Genomic DNA, 19101 nt, shown 5'->3' with positions numbered 1-19101 from the left:
GAATACCGGTCTTTTGAGCCATTTGTACAATTTTGTAATACCGGTATTCACAAATTTAAATACTGATTTTTCGGTATTTACTAGAAATTTTTAAAATTGTCTTGGAATTGTTTAAATTGTTCAGGGATCGCCAACATAGCAAAATAATATACGTTTTTTGTTTTATTGTCTCCCTAACGGGCGAAATTAATTCGTCTGAGAATACAAAGTTCCATCGTACAATCAAGAGAAGTGATAAAATACTGTATGACAATGGATTGTAAAACCTTCCACCTCTTACGCATGCGTTAGCATGGGTTTACTTTGACAAAATAGGAGTGAGAGGAAAGATGAAAGGAGATGTTTAGGAGTAGATTCAAAACAGGTTGGAACAGTTTACTCGTAATGATGTAACGATTTTTGAAACTGAGATATCCAATCGAAAAAGCAATAATCGACTTAAACCAGCAAATAAACTTTTCAGATAGTGAATTCGACTTAATATCCAGAACAGGTTGTTATAACTTAATATTAAAACTGACAGTTGAGGCATTATGTCGGAGAGATTCTAATTTATTAACAGCTAATGCAACAATAAATTTCATGTTGCAGTCATTGAAAGAACAGCACACATCACTATCTGAAGAATTATATATTACATTGAAAAATCGCACAGAAGAAAAGCATACCGAAATAGAAAATGTCTTATGATATTTAAATAATTATAATGATTTGTTAGGAAATTTCGGCATTAAGGTTATAAATTCCAAATTATTTTGTCTCCCGTACTTTATTGAAAAAATGATGCAATGCATTTTGAACCTGCTTTTGTGCGTCATTGGTATGAATAAATCACTTCACGTGACATTAAACATTTAACTATTTAATCGGTATTGCATCTGACATTTATTTAACCTGGCAACTGTAGCTAATATACAAATTTTAGAATTAAGACATGATATAAAATACGTGTCGTTATGTTTGTAAGATGTTTTGGTTCGGTATTGGTCTCAGGTCCTGTAATGACCGTTTATGTATTTATAAGTTTTCCCCGTCATATCTGTAAATAGTTCATCATGTGTTCAATTCTATTTCCTCGTAATAAATTGTATTTAAATTAAACCTTTCCTTTTGTCGGACCTAATCTTTGGAGACTTTTTATTTGTCATCATTTCACTGCAATACTCTGATATCAAACGGCTGAATTCCCAGCAGTTTTATAAAATATCATTGTAACAATTTTAAAAATGAAAAAGAAGAAAAGAGACTAATCAATTCAAATCTGATCAAGTTTATAGTAAATTTTCTTAAAATTTTTTACTCACAAACCTATCCACATTCAGAAGAATTCGGTACAGTTATGATGTGAAAGAAATTGTCTCTTGAACAAAAATTAAAATTAGCGATAAAAAAATTCAGCAAACCAAAATACAATACAGAAATCAGCTATATCCAAAACCATCCGACGAGTAATCGATTTATTTGAATATGAGGGATTTAGAGGTAAATATTTGGAAAAAGTATATCGCAAATTGCTAACAGTATCACCAACTATCTTAGATGCCGAAAAAGCGTTTTCGACAGTTGATAATTTTTGCACAAAATTGCATTCCAAGCTTAATGACAGTACAATTGGTGCATTATATTTTAAGATGACATTTCCAAAATTTGTAATAGTACCACAGTCTGAATAGTGATGTTAACACTTTTTTGTTTATCTAAACATTATTATTTCGAGGCTCTTCGCTGAACACTCTATACACTTTCAGTGGGTCCCCTCACATGTTGATTTAAATGGTAATGAGATAGCGGATAATTTAGCTAAGACTGCCACAGCTGACATATTTCATGGTGATGCAACACTGAAATCTCCTCTATCAAAAAGAGGGAGTCGAGTGCACTTTGGAGAGTCCCACCTGCTCACCCTTGGTACTTTGGTAAGAGTCCCGGTTGGTGTCACCGTCTAAATATCTCTAGAAAACAGCAAACGGTTCTCTCTCGTTTTTTAAGTGGACACACCAAATCCCTCATCTTCCAACACGGACGGAGGATCTTTGCTGAATGTCCTTGATGCAAGGCAGATCAAGCCTCCCCCAATCATATTTTTTAATGTTTAAATTTTACGATTTTTGAGATTTTAAGGGATTCGCTATTGTATTTGGACTTTTTAGAGATCTTTGGTTTTATGGAGGTGGTATAGCGCAGCTAAACTACCTTGGATCAGAAACAACAACAACACTTTTTTGTGATTGGAATAAAGAAGATGCTTCTTTACTTTTTTGTGACAACTAAAGTTGGATCATAAGAAAGGTGAAAATCTCGGATTAGATCATGGATCGGTCACTTACCTCAAAAAGGAGGAAGTGGAGTTTGAAATTTTCATTTCCTTATGATTCTTTAAATATTAAAAATAGAAAGATTGTTGAAATTAGACTTACAGTTCCATCATCATAGCTCACAGCGTTTTTTTTAATGATTTTCATTGCTACCCCTTTTTTATTGATGACGATGTCGTGTCCGCATTGTAGCGGAAAGGAGGGGGTTGCAGTAGCTTCTAAGGGTAAAGACCCCCGAGTATCCGAGAGCAGAAATCTGACTTCTAGCTCATGTGAAGATGACACACACACTCGCTTGCGCAACCCTCTTTTACAGGGGGGTACTTTCACACACCTCACAGATACAACACAGGGGGAAGAACAACCATGCCGGAACCAGGACTTGAATCCGGGACGTCCATATCACGGGGAAGACGTGCTACCCTTAGGCCAGGACTCTGGGACCCTTTTTTATTTGTTAAAACTGTTCAAATTAACTGTATAATGTTTTCATCATTGTTCAAAACATTTATTTTAATAGTTTTTCATAGCTATTATCTCCTAGAAGTTAAGAGTCGATAATCCTACTTATATAAGAATAAAAATCGAGTTATATAGTTTCTAATTCGCCAAAAGTATGGTGACCTTAAAGTAAAATCTCGGATTCAAAGCCAAAGAGTCAGTAGTTCGACACTCAGGAAAATCGTCAAGCATGTGAATTGTATACCAGGAAAAAGAGGAATCTATGATCTACTTACAGACTGTTTTTTTTTCCTCCGGTATCAATGGGCTAACAACTTATTAATATTTCATAATAATTATTTTAAAATTTTAGAGCTTGAAGATAAAAGCGGGAATCACGTTAAAAGTGCTGGGAACTTGAAGTAAGAATAGTGATGGTTTGAAATATCAAAATACGACCAGAAAAGGGAAATAAGCATCAGAAGCGTGAAAGAAATGCAGTTTATGATAGTGATGTAATTATTTCTTCAATTCAGCAGTTTACAACATATTACAGAAAATACATCTAAATGAAGTATGTAAAAAACATCAATCCGTGAAAGATAGCTCAGAAAAACGAGTAAAGTAATCCTTTCCTAATCACATGATAAGCATGTGAGCAAGGACACTAATCACATGATAAATGCCCTTGCTTAGGGCCTTCGTTAGAGATAATTGCTCATGTTTGGATATTGTAAGACTAACTTCTTGGTAAGTCCTACAATAATTTTCGAACATATGACAATTAACTCTCCCTAGAGTGTTTAGTTGAGTTTAGTTATATTAACGTCCCGTTTTAAAGCAACACTGGGGTTATCTTGGGATGGGTCTCATAACTTTGAACCGCAGTCAGATGACGAGGACAATACCAGAGCTGATACCCTCACTCTCCAAACTTCCACACCACATCAGCGGGAAGACGTGTGGCCATGATGGATTTAACGTGCACCAAACCCGCTTACATGACGATTATTCAGTGGAATCGGGTCTCGAACCCGAATCCCTCCGGTTCCGAAACCATACCACGAGGCCACCAAGGCCCATCTCAGCCTCGATGGATGATCTCAGCATTTTAATTATTTCTCAATCTTTATCACGTACTTTTGACGATAGCCGACAAATTCAATCTCGAACAAATGAATTTTAAATCTGAATTTAGTACGTCCTTATAATTTTATAATAACCTTATAATTATGCTCCTTATCTTTATGGTTGCTTTGTGGTACCTTCGAGGAAGGAACTAACAGTGGTTAGGCATATCATGACATCTCCACCTGATGAATTTATCCATTACGTCGTATTCTTTGATCCATTTGCTAGGGCCTTCCTCATTTTGTTCTCGGAGAATTGATATCTTTCACATTTATTGGCTGGTAGGTGACACCACAATTGGCTTCACTCGTTCCACCATTTCTGTTTTCTTTCTAGCCTTAGGTAAATACAGTCAAAATCAAACAGTAATACTTTTAACCTATATTAATCACAGTATCTAATTAATATGCACAATGATAGGGTTCGCCAAATTATGATTCGTTTCAAGCAATAACTCGCCAAATGTGACAAATCATAAAATTGTGAAAAGGAATTGCAACCTTGCAAAATTGAATTGAAGTTGAAATTCGAATATTTCTCAAATGAAAATTCGATGTTTGCATTTAACCAAAATGGCGCCTGTTTGGTGGAAATTTCGAGCATTTCGAGAGCTTCATGACGAAACGGTACCCTAATCTTAAGTTTACGTGTAATAGTATCTAACAGAGGATTAAACGAAACCTTTTTTTTTTTTTTTTGAAAAATAATGATAATGGTCCACAGAATAATCTGCGATCGAATTTCTATCCAGTGCATAAGCTAACGCACAATTTGCCAATACAAATTTATAAATCCACAGCAAATTTTAATGCAAACGGAGAAAATCCCCACATTTTATAAGATTCAGCATTCATACATGAAATAAATTGAAAATTCTTATAGAACTGCATAGAAAAGTCTAGAAATCCATAATTAAAGTTATTTTATAATTAAAACTTCAGTCCTAGATTTAAAGTAACAAAGATTTGAAGTACGGATATACAGATGAAACTTTTACAACAGAATCTATTGTAGAAGTTTAACTGTAATTTGTTTGTAAATCTTCACTGTATGGCAAAATGCATATTTTGTTTTTAACTTATCAGGAACGATTATTGAAAATAACAAATTTCATTATCTTTATTGTTTTACAAAATCGTCTGAAAATTTAATAATAATCTTCAGTTAAAAATTACTTTCTAGAACAATGCGAGTTTTGGAATGTTCTAAAAATTACACATAATTAAACAATACGAAGAATGAATAGTTTCTAATCGACAGCAACTGTTCATAAAAAAGAAGACAAAATTAAATGATTATTCGCCGAGAATATTTGTTATAATTAATTTCAGTCAAAACCATTAGATATAACTTCATGTTCATTGATTCCGTAAAATTGTCGAACATTAAACTCGTGTTATTTAAACTGTCCTACATATTTTCTATTCATTGAATACAAGAAAATTTTTTAAAGGTGGATAGTTCTATGACATAATAGTTCTATTAAAAACAAAAATACCTAGTCAATCCATCTGCTAACTTTGACGATATTGTAACCTCACTTTTTTTTTTATTCGTCACGTAAACTACATGGATATTAGATTTGACATTCATCTTTAGCTTTCAACAATGGAAGAAAATCATGCGATTTAATATTTTATGAAAGAATGAAAATTATTTGAATTTCGGGACGACAATGCATTTTATTATAGGAAGTAAGGAAAAAATATTTTTTAAAAAAATTGTCAAAATTAAGGAAACATTTGCACGACTATTAAATTGGTATCATTAAAAAGACTTTTATTTTGAAACAATGGAAAGCCTATGTTATGCAATAATATTTTCCGAAGTTATCGCAAAATAATAATAGACAGTAAATGTTCAAGAAAAAAAAAGGAGGGAATAAAACAATGCAATGATTATAAAGTATGACTACGTTCACGATGAATTTTTAGAAAAACGTTCTGAAATAGTTATATATTTGAATATTTGCATAAAAAAGTGAAAAAAAACACCTAATAATACTAAATATACCAATTAAATGGCAAACATTTATTAAAAATTGAAAAAAGGTGCTTTCTGGCTAAAAAGAGACATGGAACAAAAATCTTTTAGTTTCAAGGTTTATCAAATTTTTCAGATAGATTAAGAAATATATTATTTAATTCCTGTATTTTCACACATTACTAAAATACTGTAATTCAAATGATAAATAACCCAAAATTTTTAATTTTTTTTCACATTAAGAAGCACTAAAACCACATAAAATGTTATTATGAATAGATTGCTTATTCTCTAGTTCATCGTGAACATATGAACCTGCAAAACATATTGAGAAATTATTATACCAAATTTGAATAAAAGATATACTTCAGATTTTAATTCATGAGATTTTTTTTGCAAGAAAATTCTCTTGCAGTTTAAATTTTGAGAAAATAATATCTCTAGAGATAGTTTAGTGATATTAACGTCCCATTTTAAGGCAGCATCCTACATCTATCTTGGGATAGACCTTGTAATTTTGAACTGCCATCAGATGACGAGGACGATACCTGAGCTGGCACCCCCTTTGCAACCCTACAACAGCGGGGGGACGTTTGGCCACGACGGATTTAACGTGCATCATAGTATCTAGAAAAATATCATTAAAAGGTATGTAAATACAAAAGTAAAAATCAGTGTAATTTCCCCAAAGGAGACTTCGAAACAGAATTCTAAAGGTTTTATTTACAAAGAAACTTGTTCAAACATCGTATACATGCACAGTACAGAAAATCTCGTGTTAAATTTTGAAATGATGGTGGGGATGGACGAACTATGAATTTTAATCTCTTCCTATTGACTTATTAGATAGAAATTTGTTTCTAGATCTGAAAGTTTGAGTCAAAATTCCATTTATCTAGAATGCAGGCTTTTTAGCTACTCATATACGAAGTATACAAAGCGAAAAAATTATAATCCTCAAAAAAAATTTAATCTCTAGATTTTGACGCATTTCCACGTTTCTAATTTCACCGAGTTCGAAAAACAGATTTTTGCCCTTATTTCTCTCTGTCCATGACAGAGAAAACTCCTAAATGCTTTGAAATAGAAGTTTAAAATTTGATATACGGTCCCTACGCCAAATTTGCAGATTTCTATCACGTTATGAATTAAATCCGTTCTAATTGGAAGTCTTCTTGCCGGGTTACTGGATTATAATTTAACAAGATAACTATAAAACAAAGACCTCTAGATAAATAAAATTTGATACACATATTTAGCATCTAAATTGTAGATATGTATCGAATTTGGAACTAAATCCATCTAATGGCTGACCATCTGCAGATTTGTACTTTCACAAGCAAATAAGATAATTCGAAAACGAGATGACTTACATATATGAACTTGATATCTAATTTTGCAACTACAATGATAATTCTTAGTCTAAATTTGGTTTTAATCGTGGGGGGAGGGGAGGCATCCAGACGGTATACACATCCGGTTTTCTAGCGCTTGATGTATAAACAGCATCGCATCAATGAAATCGCCAAAATAATCTAAAATCACACTTTGAGGCCGGGATAGCTTGGTAGAGCGTCGGATTCGCGTCCCTTAGGTTGCGAGTTCGAACCCCGCCGGCCGAAGATTCCTCGCGTGCTTGGTGGCTGACGCACGTTAAATCTGTCGTGGTCACAAAGTCCACCATGTCGAGAGTAATACCACTGGGGGTACTGGTTCAGAGGGGATCGTTCTCTGATTCAGGTCTAAATTACGATCTGTGGATGAGTGAATGAAATGCGTGAATGAAGTCCGCCCCGTAAAAAGGGTTTTGACGTGTGTGTAGCCAAGTCGTTCTCTTGGCCCTAAATGGCGCTACTATAGAAACAAGAGGCGCTCCCCCTCAGGCTTAAATCGGCTGTCTTCGAACAGCGGGCTTGTCCATGGCAAGTGCCATAAAAAAGAACAACAGCAAAATCACACTCTAATAACCTCTTACATAATTACTATTGCCAATGGCGTATAAACTGCTACATTATTACAGAATATGCAAGAAACTTTTGATGCGACCACTCTCGCTGGTATAATAACGGAACTCTAGGAGTTAATCGTGAAAGATCGCGCGTTAAAAGGCTCTTTTGTTACTATTGTTCACCAATGCAATACGGTTAATACACAAGCACATATGTAAGAAAGTATACGTGAAAGTTTCGAAGAAACTACTCCTGCTTGTTTAAATTGTCGCTATCGTTTATACAGAAATAGACAGGTGTCTATAGTCTTATTTGACATAAGCATATAGTTTAAAATAATTCTTAGATATATAGTTTTAATGCAAAGATCGCTTACTGAAATCCCCCCTCAAGTTCTTGAATTACATATTCCTGCGCTCTTTTGACACAAATCTATAATCATAGTTATAAAGGTCCATGGTAAATTCAGTATATATTTAGATCTTTGAATTACCGCGTCAAATGCACAAAGGACAAACATACAGAATATCTCTTGATCCATTTCATCCAAATTTCTATAGAAAACTAGAAGTTTAATTTCAAAGCGGCAAAGCAACTTTCATGCAACAGTTCGTAGCATTATTGACTAAGAATACAGATGGGTTTACACTCGGCCAGTTATAAGACGGTCAGTAGGCAGCTCATACTTAGAAAGGCTGAAAAACGCTGCTCGATCCATGGCAAGTACTTCTCCCTATGGGACAACAACATGCCACTATACTGTATATATTGTTTTTTTTTTCTTACTGCACATGCGTTTGTAGAATTTGGAGGGGCTTTTTTTTCAGAGTGAAAAAATTGATCACTTATCTTAGATTAATTCCGACATTTTTTACTCTTTGATCTTTCTGATGCGAAGTTGTGTGTGTGTGTGTGTGTGTGTGTGTGTGTGTGTGTGTGTGTGTGTGTGTGTGTGTGTTCATTTCATATGCCATATTTTTTCTAAACTATTCCTAATTTAGGTATGCTGATTTTTTCTTATTTTACTATGTTTATTTGTATAAATATCCATCATTTTAATATGACACGCAATAAAGATAAATTTAGGCACGCCAAAACGCAATTTATAGCAAAACATGGAATGCCTGAATCGATCTTAAGAAATTGTGTCAAACATAAATCGGTTCTTTTTTGCACGTACGTTGTCTTACTGGCCGTCTTATAGCTAGCCGAGTGCAAACCCACCTTATATTAAAAACACAGAACAGAACAGAATACTGTTACAAATCTGTAATTTTTCTACCCGCACAAATAGTGACATCCTGGAAAAACAGTTGAAACCTTTGTAAGATCTGTCCTGTGCGTGCTGAGCTTGGCGACGAATTTGGCGACTAAATGGATCATACTGGAAAGTTCGAGAAGTTTCACGAGCCATCCAGTAGGAACCAAGATACACTCAGATACGTCCTGATTGGTCTGAAGATTCTAGCCCCACCTCTCGGAACTATAAAAGACGGGCAATCTGAAGTTGAGAGTGAAGTGTGTGTATCGTCAGAAGTCGTGTGTGAGAGGAGTCACCGACACGTAGAGAAACTGGAGGATTAGACGGCAAGCAAGCTGCTGAACTAGCGAGTAAATGCGCTGCATTATTACGATTGATTAGTGGTATTTGTAGAAGAAAAATTTTGTAACAATACATTGTAACAAAACAGTATACATTTGCCTAATTGGATTGGAAGATTTCAGATTCGTAAAATTTAAAATGCAAAGATTTATCGACGATTACATTAATTTATTTTTCTATACAAGAAAATAAAAATCATACTCTGCCAAAATTTTAAATTCCAATAAATATTTATATCAAAATATCGTTTGCAAGTATATTTCTTTTTATCTATTACAGTTTGCATGCAAAAAATATATAAAAATTCTAAAACAAACGTTTAATTTAATAATAAAATGATGTTTTTATCCCTAATTATCAGAAAATAACTAGTATAATTTGATCTAGAAACTACATTTTATTTTACTTTGCAGTGCAGAAAAGTCAGTTGGTTCACTGAAAGTAAGTTATTTGGACAAGTTGATCTTTTAATCTTTGAGCAGATGCGCCAAGGCGGTTTCACCCATGCCGGAAGGAACATCAGGCTGACAGCCCTGGATCGATTTTTTTTTTTTTTTTTTTTTTTTTAAATAGAAAAGACCGCATTTGACAGCAAAAAATATTCATCAATCTTAAACTTGTTTTTATAAGAAGTTAATTGGTTCCAGCTCTAAAAAATTACTTTACCTGTACATTGCGGTTCAACTTCTTTTTTTTTTTCTAAAAAAGCTAATGATAATTCTAAAATAAAAAGACTAGTTAAATATAAAAATATTTTTTTTCAAACCACTTCTTTATTTCTTCATTAAATATATAAAATGCTTTTTTTTATATTAGACTTTTTTCATTTTTAGTCCTAAATTTTAATATAAAAAGTCATTGGGGGTATGTATGTTCCAGATCTCCTCAAAAATAACAAGTGCAGATTCAAACAAATTTTGTTCTCAAAAACAAGACAAAAAATACTGTCAACTTTTCAAATTGCGAAATTTAATTAAATATTCAATTAGTCAAAGATTAACTGAGATTTTGCCTTTTCCTGTATTACTATTTGAAGAAATTATTCACTGAATAATATTATCGTGCCCTCATAAAATTGAAAAAATATATACTTTTTTGATGGTATCAGTTTCATTTCCATGCAATTTTTTTCTTAATTTTTTATTAACTTTTCAAAATTTAATAATTGATGCAGAGGGTTTTGAATCAAGAAATTTATAGATGCTCCTTTGCTAGATAACTGTGATAGTTCTAATCATTTTACCTTTATACTTTGGTATTCCTTTTTTTAATTTTTTTTTAATATTTTGGTTATTTTTACATTGATTTTAAAAGAATTCTAAACTTTCTTTAACTAGACTTTAAAAAATTCTACCAAAAAAATTCTTCTATCCTTTTTACTTGCTCCTGAAGATAATAGAATAATCACTATCAGCTTTTTTAAAGTATAAAATTTAATTAAATATCAGTTGATTAAAAATGAAGCAAAATCTGGTCCTATATTTTTTGAAAATAATATCTCATAATAAAAAATATTTTTACTCTACTTTAAAAGTCAAAACATTACCTTTTCAATGATTCAATTTTATTTTCACGTAATTTTTCTATAATATAATTAAAAGTTTGAAATTTAATTTGAGAAATGATCTTTAACAACATTTTTATTGAATTTAAGTTAGTTTCATTATTCCATCAAATCATTCATTGGCATAAATTTGCCAATGTTAAAACTAAGATTTAAAAAAACAAAGATTACATCCTTTGAACATTAATTCTGAGGTAGGATTACCCTATGAGGTAGATTACCCCAGCTTTTATTACCCTAATATTGCACAATATTGTATGACATTGATCAGTATGCTTAATATTGTTGAATATTGATTAATATAATATTATACAATATTGTGGAACAGGCTGTGCTATTCGGATTCGTAGTATATTGTTACGAATCTGTGAGGCGGCTTCCCAGAATAGTCGGTTCCATAGGAGGTCCCAGAGCTTGGCGACGAACTAGGCGCCAAAATAGATTATACCCGAAACATCGAGAATTTTCCCGATCCGTCCAGTAGAAACGGAGTTACGCCTCGAACGTCCCTGATTGGTTGAGAGGCTTCTAGCCCCGCCTCCTGAGACCTATAAAAGGAAGCACCCGCAGCTGCCGAGGAGTAGTGAGTCGAGTGGTGAATTGAGTAGTCGGAAGAGACAAAGAAGAGTGGTCGTGGACCAGTGGAGTCGTCGTAGTTGTGAACCGGCGGTGAATTGGGTCGTGGACCAGTGGAGTCGAAGAGTAGTCGGAAACGACGGTGAAGAACTCGTCTTCCAGGGACTAGCGGAGCAGCGACGGAGTCGAGCTGCTGTTGTATGCTGCTGTTGCTGCACGTCTCGGCTGAAGATAATCGTCTGTGCTGTATATAGTTGTCGTCTTTGTGCTGTCCTGTGTGTCGTTGTTTTATTTTCTACTGCTGCCTGGTGATTGAGCGTTCTCCACACCATATAACTCCCACTATCCAAACGAACTCGGAAATTTCGTAACAATATATACTCCTCAATTTCCACGCGCTATAATTTTGAAACAGACTGACTATGTTTTCTAGTCTTATAAAATAATAAGATGAAATTTTAAATAATTTCATTCCAAATACGATTCCAAAATTCCAGACACGAATATTCGGGGAAAATAAGTTGATCGCCAAAAGCAGCGGGACCATTATAAAAAAATCTACATGTAGAATTATCAAATAGTCAATCATTATCATAACTGAATATTATCTTCAAATATATTGTAATAAAAGTCTCTTAAAAAAACATTGATTCTATGATACATACAGGGTGATTCAAAATTCATGGAATAACCATTTAAGTATGGTTGAGCGCTTGCAACTAACATTTTGTTTATAGAAACAGATGGATTAATGTGATAATACGAGACTTTATTAATCCCATTTCTATAATCTGAATGCATAAGATGGGCCACGATCGTCTAGCTAAGATAAGTCAGTCTAATGATCACTTGGATCTTGAATTGTCGAGATACGCGCATTTCTTATGGAAAATGTGAAAGCTCTCCCTTGCAAGAATCCAGTTTTATTCTGTTGATCATCTTGTCGTTCGAAAAATCCATTGTGGTTCCAAATAACTTAACCCTTTGAAACTGCAAGCCAACCATTCATCGTAGTTTCCACTCATGTATTACTGTAGATGTATCCAATTTTGAGCAATTATTGTAAAAACTATCACATTTTAAAATAAATTGGAAATCTAATAGTGATCTCAGATATAATTAATTTTTTAAAAAAAATTATTCCCTTGACCTTGAGATGCCTATTTACAGTTGCAAAACATGCATGGTATCAAATTTTTTCCTGGGCCAGTATGATTATATTTTATGATTTCTGATCATTTCAAGTAGTTTCTTCACTAAAGATCTTTTTTGTAAACCACATTATTTGATCTAAAAAACGAAATTCAAAACTTCCTAACTGTGTCAGTTTTGGAAGCAGAAAAGTGGAACTTTATTTCCACTGTGTACATGTTAATGTATCAAGAATATTTTACTAAATTTGACTAAAGAAACTGGAAGACTAAACAAAAATGTAGTTTTTTGTAATATTTTCAGAAATTTATACATTGATTAAAACAATAAATGCACTCGCACGCGTGCATACACGTGTATATATATTATATATATACTATATTGTGTGTGTGTGTGTGTGTGTGTGAGAGAGAGAGAGAGAGAGAGATTCCTAATTCGTATATTCTTTATTCCTTAGCATTTATAAGGATTAAATGCGCTTTAAAAAATTTTACCACGCCTCCTGAAAGATGGTGAATTGAAAGAATGATTTTACGTTTTTCCGCCATATTTCCAGAACATACCATTCCACTATATTACTTCTAGTTCAAAAAAAAAAAATATTTTTTTAATTCGATTTTTTTTAACGTCAATTCTGTTTCCGTAGAATTCTTTTTTTTTTAATCACTTTTTTAAAGTTATTTCGCACAAAATAAATTTATCAGTTTCTTTTTTTGCTTTCTCATGTACGAAGTACAAGCAACTCGAGATTTTGATAATCTCTACATTTTAAATCTCTCCCAAATAGAAAAATACGCTTTTGTCATTTTGACTCTCTGCTTGTCTCGGACAAAAATAACTCAAAACGCTCCGAGCTAGACTGTGGAAGTTTGTATATACGTTACCGTTACAGTGTGAAATCCGTTGTTTCATATAATAACAAGGTATTTCATGAAATAACTAGACAACTCAGTTAAAGTATATAAAATTATTGAATTCTACGATTCAACTAGGTATTCTATAAAATAACCGTTATTTGATCTTTCAAGTATGAAGTTCTTTGAACCGGTTCTAGCTGCTTTTAGTCAGTTTTGAACCGGTTCTAACTGCTATTAGTCAGTTTTGAACAGCTTATAGCTTCTATTAGTCGGTTTTGAACAGCTTATAGCTTCTATTAGTCGGTTTTGAACAGCTTATAGCTTCTATTAGTCGGTTTTGAACAGCTTATAGCTTCTATTAGTCGGTTTTGAACAGCTTATAGCTTCTATTAGTCGGTTTTGAACAGCTTATAGCTTCTGTGGTGACGCTTTATAAGCCAGATAACAGCTACGAGACATGAGAAATTTCTTTTGTCTAGTGGTCTTGTTACTCGGCTACGAACCCAAAGGTTGCGAGTTCGATCCTCGCTTATCGCCAGTAGCAACATTGGTGACCCGATGACGTCATACGCAAAATACCTTCATACAACTGTTGTAGCGCCCTCTACCAGAAATAAATAAATGAAAAAAAAGCTGATAAATAATCAGCCAATAAAAAATGAAAAAAAAAATGAAGCTGATAAACAATCGGCCAATAAATAAAATATGAAGCTGATAAATAATCAGCCAAAAAAAAAAAAAAAAAAAATGCATAAGACGCTACAGCCAATATATCACCACTAATAACAGCAAAAAACAGGACAAAAAATCGTTCGTCTCACCTCCGACGAACTGAAGGGGGAGTAATGTGGTGACGCTTTATAAGCCAGATAACAGCTACGAGACATGAGAAATTTCTTTTGTCTAGTGGTCTTGTTACTCGGCTACGAACCCAAAGGTTGCGAGTTCGATCCTCGCTTATCGCCAGTAGCAACACTTCTATTAGTCGGTTTTGAACAGCTTATAGCTTCTATTAGTCAGTTTTGAACAGCTTATAGCTTCTATTAGTCAGTTTTGAACAGCTTATAGCTTCTATTAGTCAGTTTTGAACAGCTTATAGCTCCTTTGTCATTACGTGTGTGTACGCTTCATTCCGTTGTTTTTAGAAGTAGAATTTAGACGGTTTATTTATGTTAGCGTTTTACTTTTTGGATTATTCACAAATATTTTTGCAACCTGTTTTCCAGCAAATCAAACAGGTTTCGGATCAATTAATTATCCGCAATAAGGATAAAATTTATTTTTCGAGAGATTTTAGCTATTTATGACCTATTAATTTATAAAATAACTTTGCAATTGTTTATTTTTCATTTTAACGGTCTATTATTAGCTATTTCATATAATAACTTGGTAAAGTATGAATATTTTCATATCATATATACTTTAATTGAATTTACTTAACACTAACACTTTAACGATAACATATATACACCAAATTTGAAAATATCTATCAAATTTTGTTCGAAATTCTGGGTCTATCTGGCTATTCAATATAAATATCTCATTTCAAATAAAGGGAGCTTAACAAAGAAATTTTTTCCATCCATTAATAAGAGACAGTCATGCTATCATTTTATACTAATTACAAAATAAGCCAATTTCTCACTGGTCATGGTAACTTTAAAAGTCATTTGTACAAATTTAATTTGTTTCCGTCATCTTCCTGCAATTGTAATATTGGTGGCGAGGAAAATGTTGAACATGTGCTCCTCCTATGCTCCAAATTTGTCAAAGATAGATCTTAAGACTGGCTATCAAGGGCATTAATATAAATTGGCCTCTAGATTTTCACCAACTTATTTCCACCAAAAGTGCTTTTGAAAATATCCGTAAATCTATTGTTGATATCTGTAATCCTTCATGACTGTTAAATTTTCTTTTTTTTTTCTTTACGTAATGTGTTGCATACTTACTTCTGTAAGCCCCGTGTGATACTTTGTAGTGCACGGGGGTTTATAAATGTTTCAATTTATATATATATATATATATATATTGTTACGAATCCTTGATGTGGCTTCCCAGCATAGTGGGTTCCATAGATCTCAGAGCTTGGCGACAAACTTGGCGATCATTTGGCGACTTGGTGACGAATTTGGCGACTTTGGCGCCAAAATAGATTATACATCGAGAACTTTCCGAAACATCGAGAATTTTCCCGATCCGTCCAGTAGGAACCGAATTACGCCTCGAACAAAATAAGCCTGATTGGTTCCTGATTGGTTGAGAGGTTTCTAGCCCCGCCTCCTGAGACCTATAAAAGAAGTGGCCCGCAGCTACCGAGTAGTGGTGAACCAGATTGGAGAGAGTAGTTGCGAACCAGTGGAGTCGAAGAGTAGTCGGAACCGAAAGACTAGTCGTAGTCGTGGACCAGTGGAGTCGTCGTCGTAGTCGGAATCGACGGTAAAGAACTGGCCTTCCAGAGATAAGCGGAGGAGCGACGGTGTGAAGCTAGTGCTGAACTAATCTGTGTGCTACTGTCTGCAGTCGAGCCTGTTGTATGCTGCTGTTTATGCTGTTTTGTATGCTGCTGTGTATGCTGTTGTATGCTGCACGTCTCGGCTGAAGATAATCGTCTTCTGTGCTGTATATAGTTGTCTTTGTGCTGTCCTGTGTGTCTTCGTGTAAATAAACGTCGTTGTTTTATTTTCTACTGCCGCCTGGTGATTGAGAGTTCTTCACACCATATAACCCCCACTATCCAAACGAACCCCGAAAAATTTCGTAACTATATATAACACGATAACTACAAAATGAAGGAAGCTAGACAGATGAAATTTGATATTTAAATTTAACACCTGAATTGTAGATTCCTATAAGTTTTTGAACTAATACCATCAAATAGTTGACTTTTTGTCATTTTGTATTAATATTTAATGGAATAACTTATAAATGCAATGTCTTTAATAAAAGAAATTTGGCATGCCATTTTTTGACTACATTTCTAATTCTTCATGAAATTTTGATTTCAATTGATCGGAAACAAAATGAAACCACTAAATATCTCTTTGAACATTTTCACATTTTCTTTTATTGCTCAATGTCTTTCAATGTGCTAAAACAGTAATTGATATGCTGTCATTTAAAATTGATAAAATTTATTTAATACTTGCCTTAATCTGTTTCGAATAAAAGTTTTGGTTTATCATATGCGTTTATCACAGCTGTATTTTGTTTAAATCCAACGAATAACGTTTACTTTCATGTGGTAAATTATCAATTTTTATTGAATTATTAAATATTTTAACAGCTGGCATCAAAAACTTATTTTTGTATTAACGTATCAATGGATAGTTCCCTCTAATTTTGAAAATTCGCAGAACTATGTTCTTATTTCTAATTTCATGGCATCTGAAGTTCAGACAATTTTTCTGTTAATTATCGTCATATTAACATGGCTCAAAATTCAAATGCTAGAATGTAAATATTTGATATAACATTAAAGAAGATTTAAATATCTTGGCTCTTAAAGCAGTTTAGGTCCGAATGCAGGTCACAAAATTTACCCGAAACAAAAAATATTTCCCCACTAAATAAATAAAGACATCGAAGGTATTTTCAACCAGCGGTAGTGGTCTCTTCAAAGGTTTCTCCCATACTCTGTTATAAACGTGTCACGTCAAATAATGCCTTGCATAGAATTGGTGTACAAATGTCATAAGTTTTGGCGTGAGTTTAGCAATATTTTCTGATTCTATCATGTCATCTTTGGAGAGTTATTTGGCGATTCATCTCTGGCATGCATTAATAGTATCCAAAAATTAAATTTGTGCTTTGGGCACGTTTTTCCTCAATCGATTGAAACAAAAATGTGACACAAAACTGCACTTGTAGTCACAAAATCTCATACCTAATTAAATGTATTTAACTCATTGTGTTTTAGAATTATCACGTATACGAATTTTTGAACGTGCAGACAGACAGAGAGTCAAGCCGTAGTTGAATTTGGCTCAAAATGCGATAGGTGACTGCACTATAGGTGTTAACTCTATGTACCGAGTCCTATTACCGAGTAACTCTCTACGTACAGTAGTTTTCATGTTGGTTCATATTCGAATAGTCAAATAGATGGACTTCATCTAAAAGTATTTTGCTCAAAATTTGATTGAAATCTACAAATTTGGTATAAAGACCATATACCAAATTTCAATCATCTAGCTCAAAGCGTTTTTGAGTTATTGTTATTACAGACAGATAGAAGAATATTTTCTAAAAATTGCGTTTTTCTAACTCGGAGAGGTCTAAAATGTGAAGATTCATCAAAATTTCGAGTTTGAATTTTTTGACGATTTCTATACTTCCTCTACATTTACGATAAAATAAAAACAGTGCAACACTCTCAACTAAAGCCAATGCGCCAACCAAGCGCCAACTTCTTCGCCAATCAAAAGCATGTCGGCGGCAGTACGAGGCTAGTAGCCACGAGACTGTAAGCACGTGAAACCTGCCGATCGTGAGATTTACTTACGTTAAGCTTGTAAATTTAAATATTAGACTAAATTTACAAGTAATAAATTTAATGTGTGTAATTGTAAGTGTACTGTTTTATATAATGGGTTATTTTATTAAATTCCTTTTAAATTGACTAAACTTAAAATTTTTATTGAAATTTTAAATTCAAAACTGTTTTTATTGTATTGCTCGTAAAAAAGTTTTTTTCCCCCATTCCATAGCACATTACATCTTGTTTCAGAAAATTAAATACTTAAACTTACCTAAATTCTAGGAGTTCTGTTTCAAGTGGTGATTGATATTAAGAACCATACGCACGTTATTACATCAAAGAAGTATTAAGTATTTAAGATCAAAGAACCGTTTACCTGATCTTCTCTGAAAATTGATATTCTCTTAAATTAAAATTCAATCTCTTAAAGTTCACAGTATCAATTAAGAAACTTCATATTTGCCCCACGGCCAAATCTATTCTACCAAGATATAGAAAATAAACTCGAAGTGAACTTTGCTCTTATATCACAAAAGGTAAATGCAGCCTTAATAAATTTTAATTCAAAAATTTCTATTTAACTTGAACTGAGGTCAAACATTTTAAGGAGGTTTATTATAAGAATTCAAAAACCGTATGTGAAATTTAATTCTTTAAGTTAATTAATGTGCATTATTAAATTGGAATCAATATATATATCGGTTTAAAAATTAGCTAATGGTCCACGATTACAAAGAATCAGTGTATTTATAGAAACGCTATTTTGTAGTAAATTATATTAGTTTAATATAAAGTTTTATTGTATTAAGCATTGGTTTACACAAATTTATTACTTTCCATATACACAGTATAGAAAAAGCATACTAATCGTCAAAAAGTTCAAATTACAAATATATATATATTATATATATTTGGAAAATGTCCATTTCTCTGTAACAAAGGTAGCTCGGAAATATTTTCAGCTAGACCGATGAAATTTGGTACACAATCTTAACACTAAATTTGCCAATTTCTATCAAATTGAGCAAAATCTGTTCAGAGGAAATCCAT

Source organism: Argiope bruennichi, chromosome 6 (genome assembly GCF_947563725.1).
Source record: "Argiope bruennichi chromosome 6, qqArgBrue1.1, whole genome shotgun sequence".
NCBI classification, from domain to species: Eukaryota; Metazoa; Arthropoda; class Arachnida; order Araneae; family Araneidae; genus Argiope; species Argiope bruennichi.
This window is presented reverse-complemented; position numbering follows the sequence as displayed.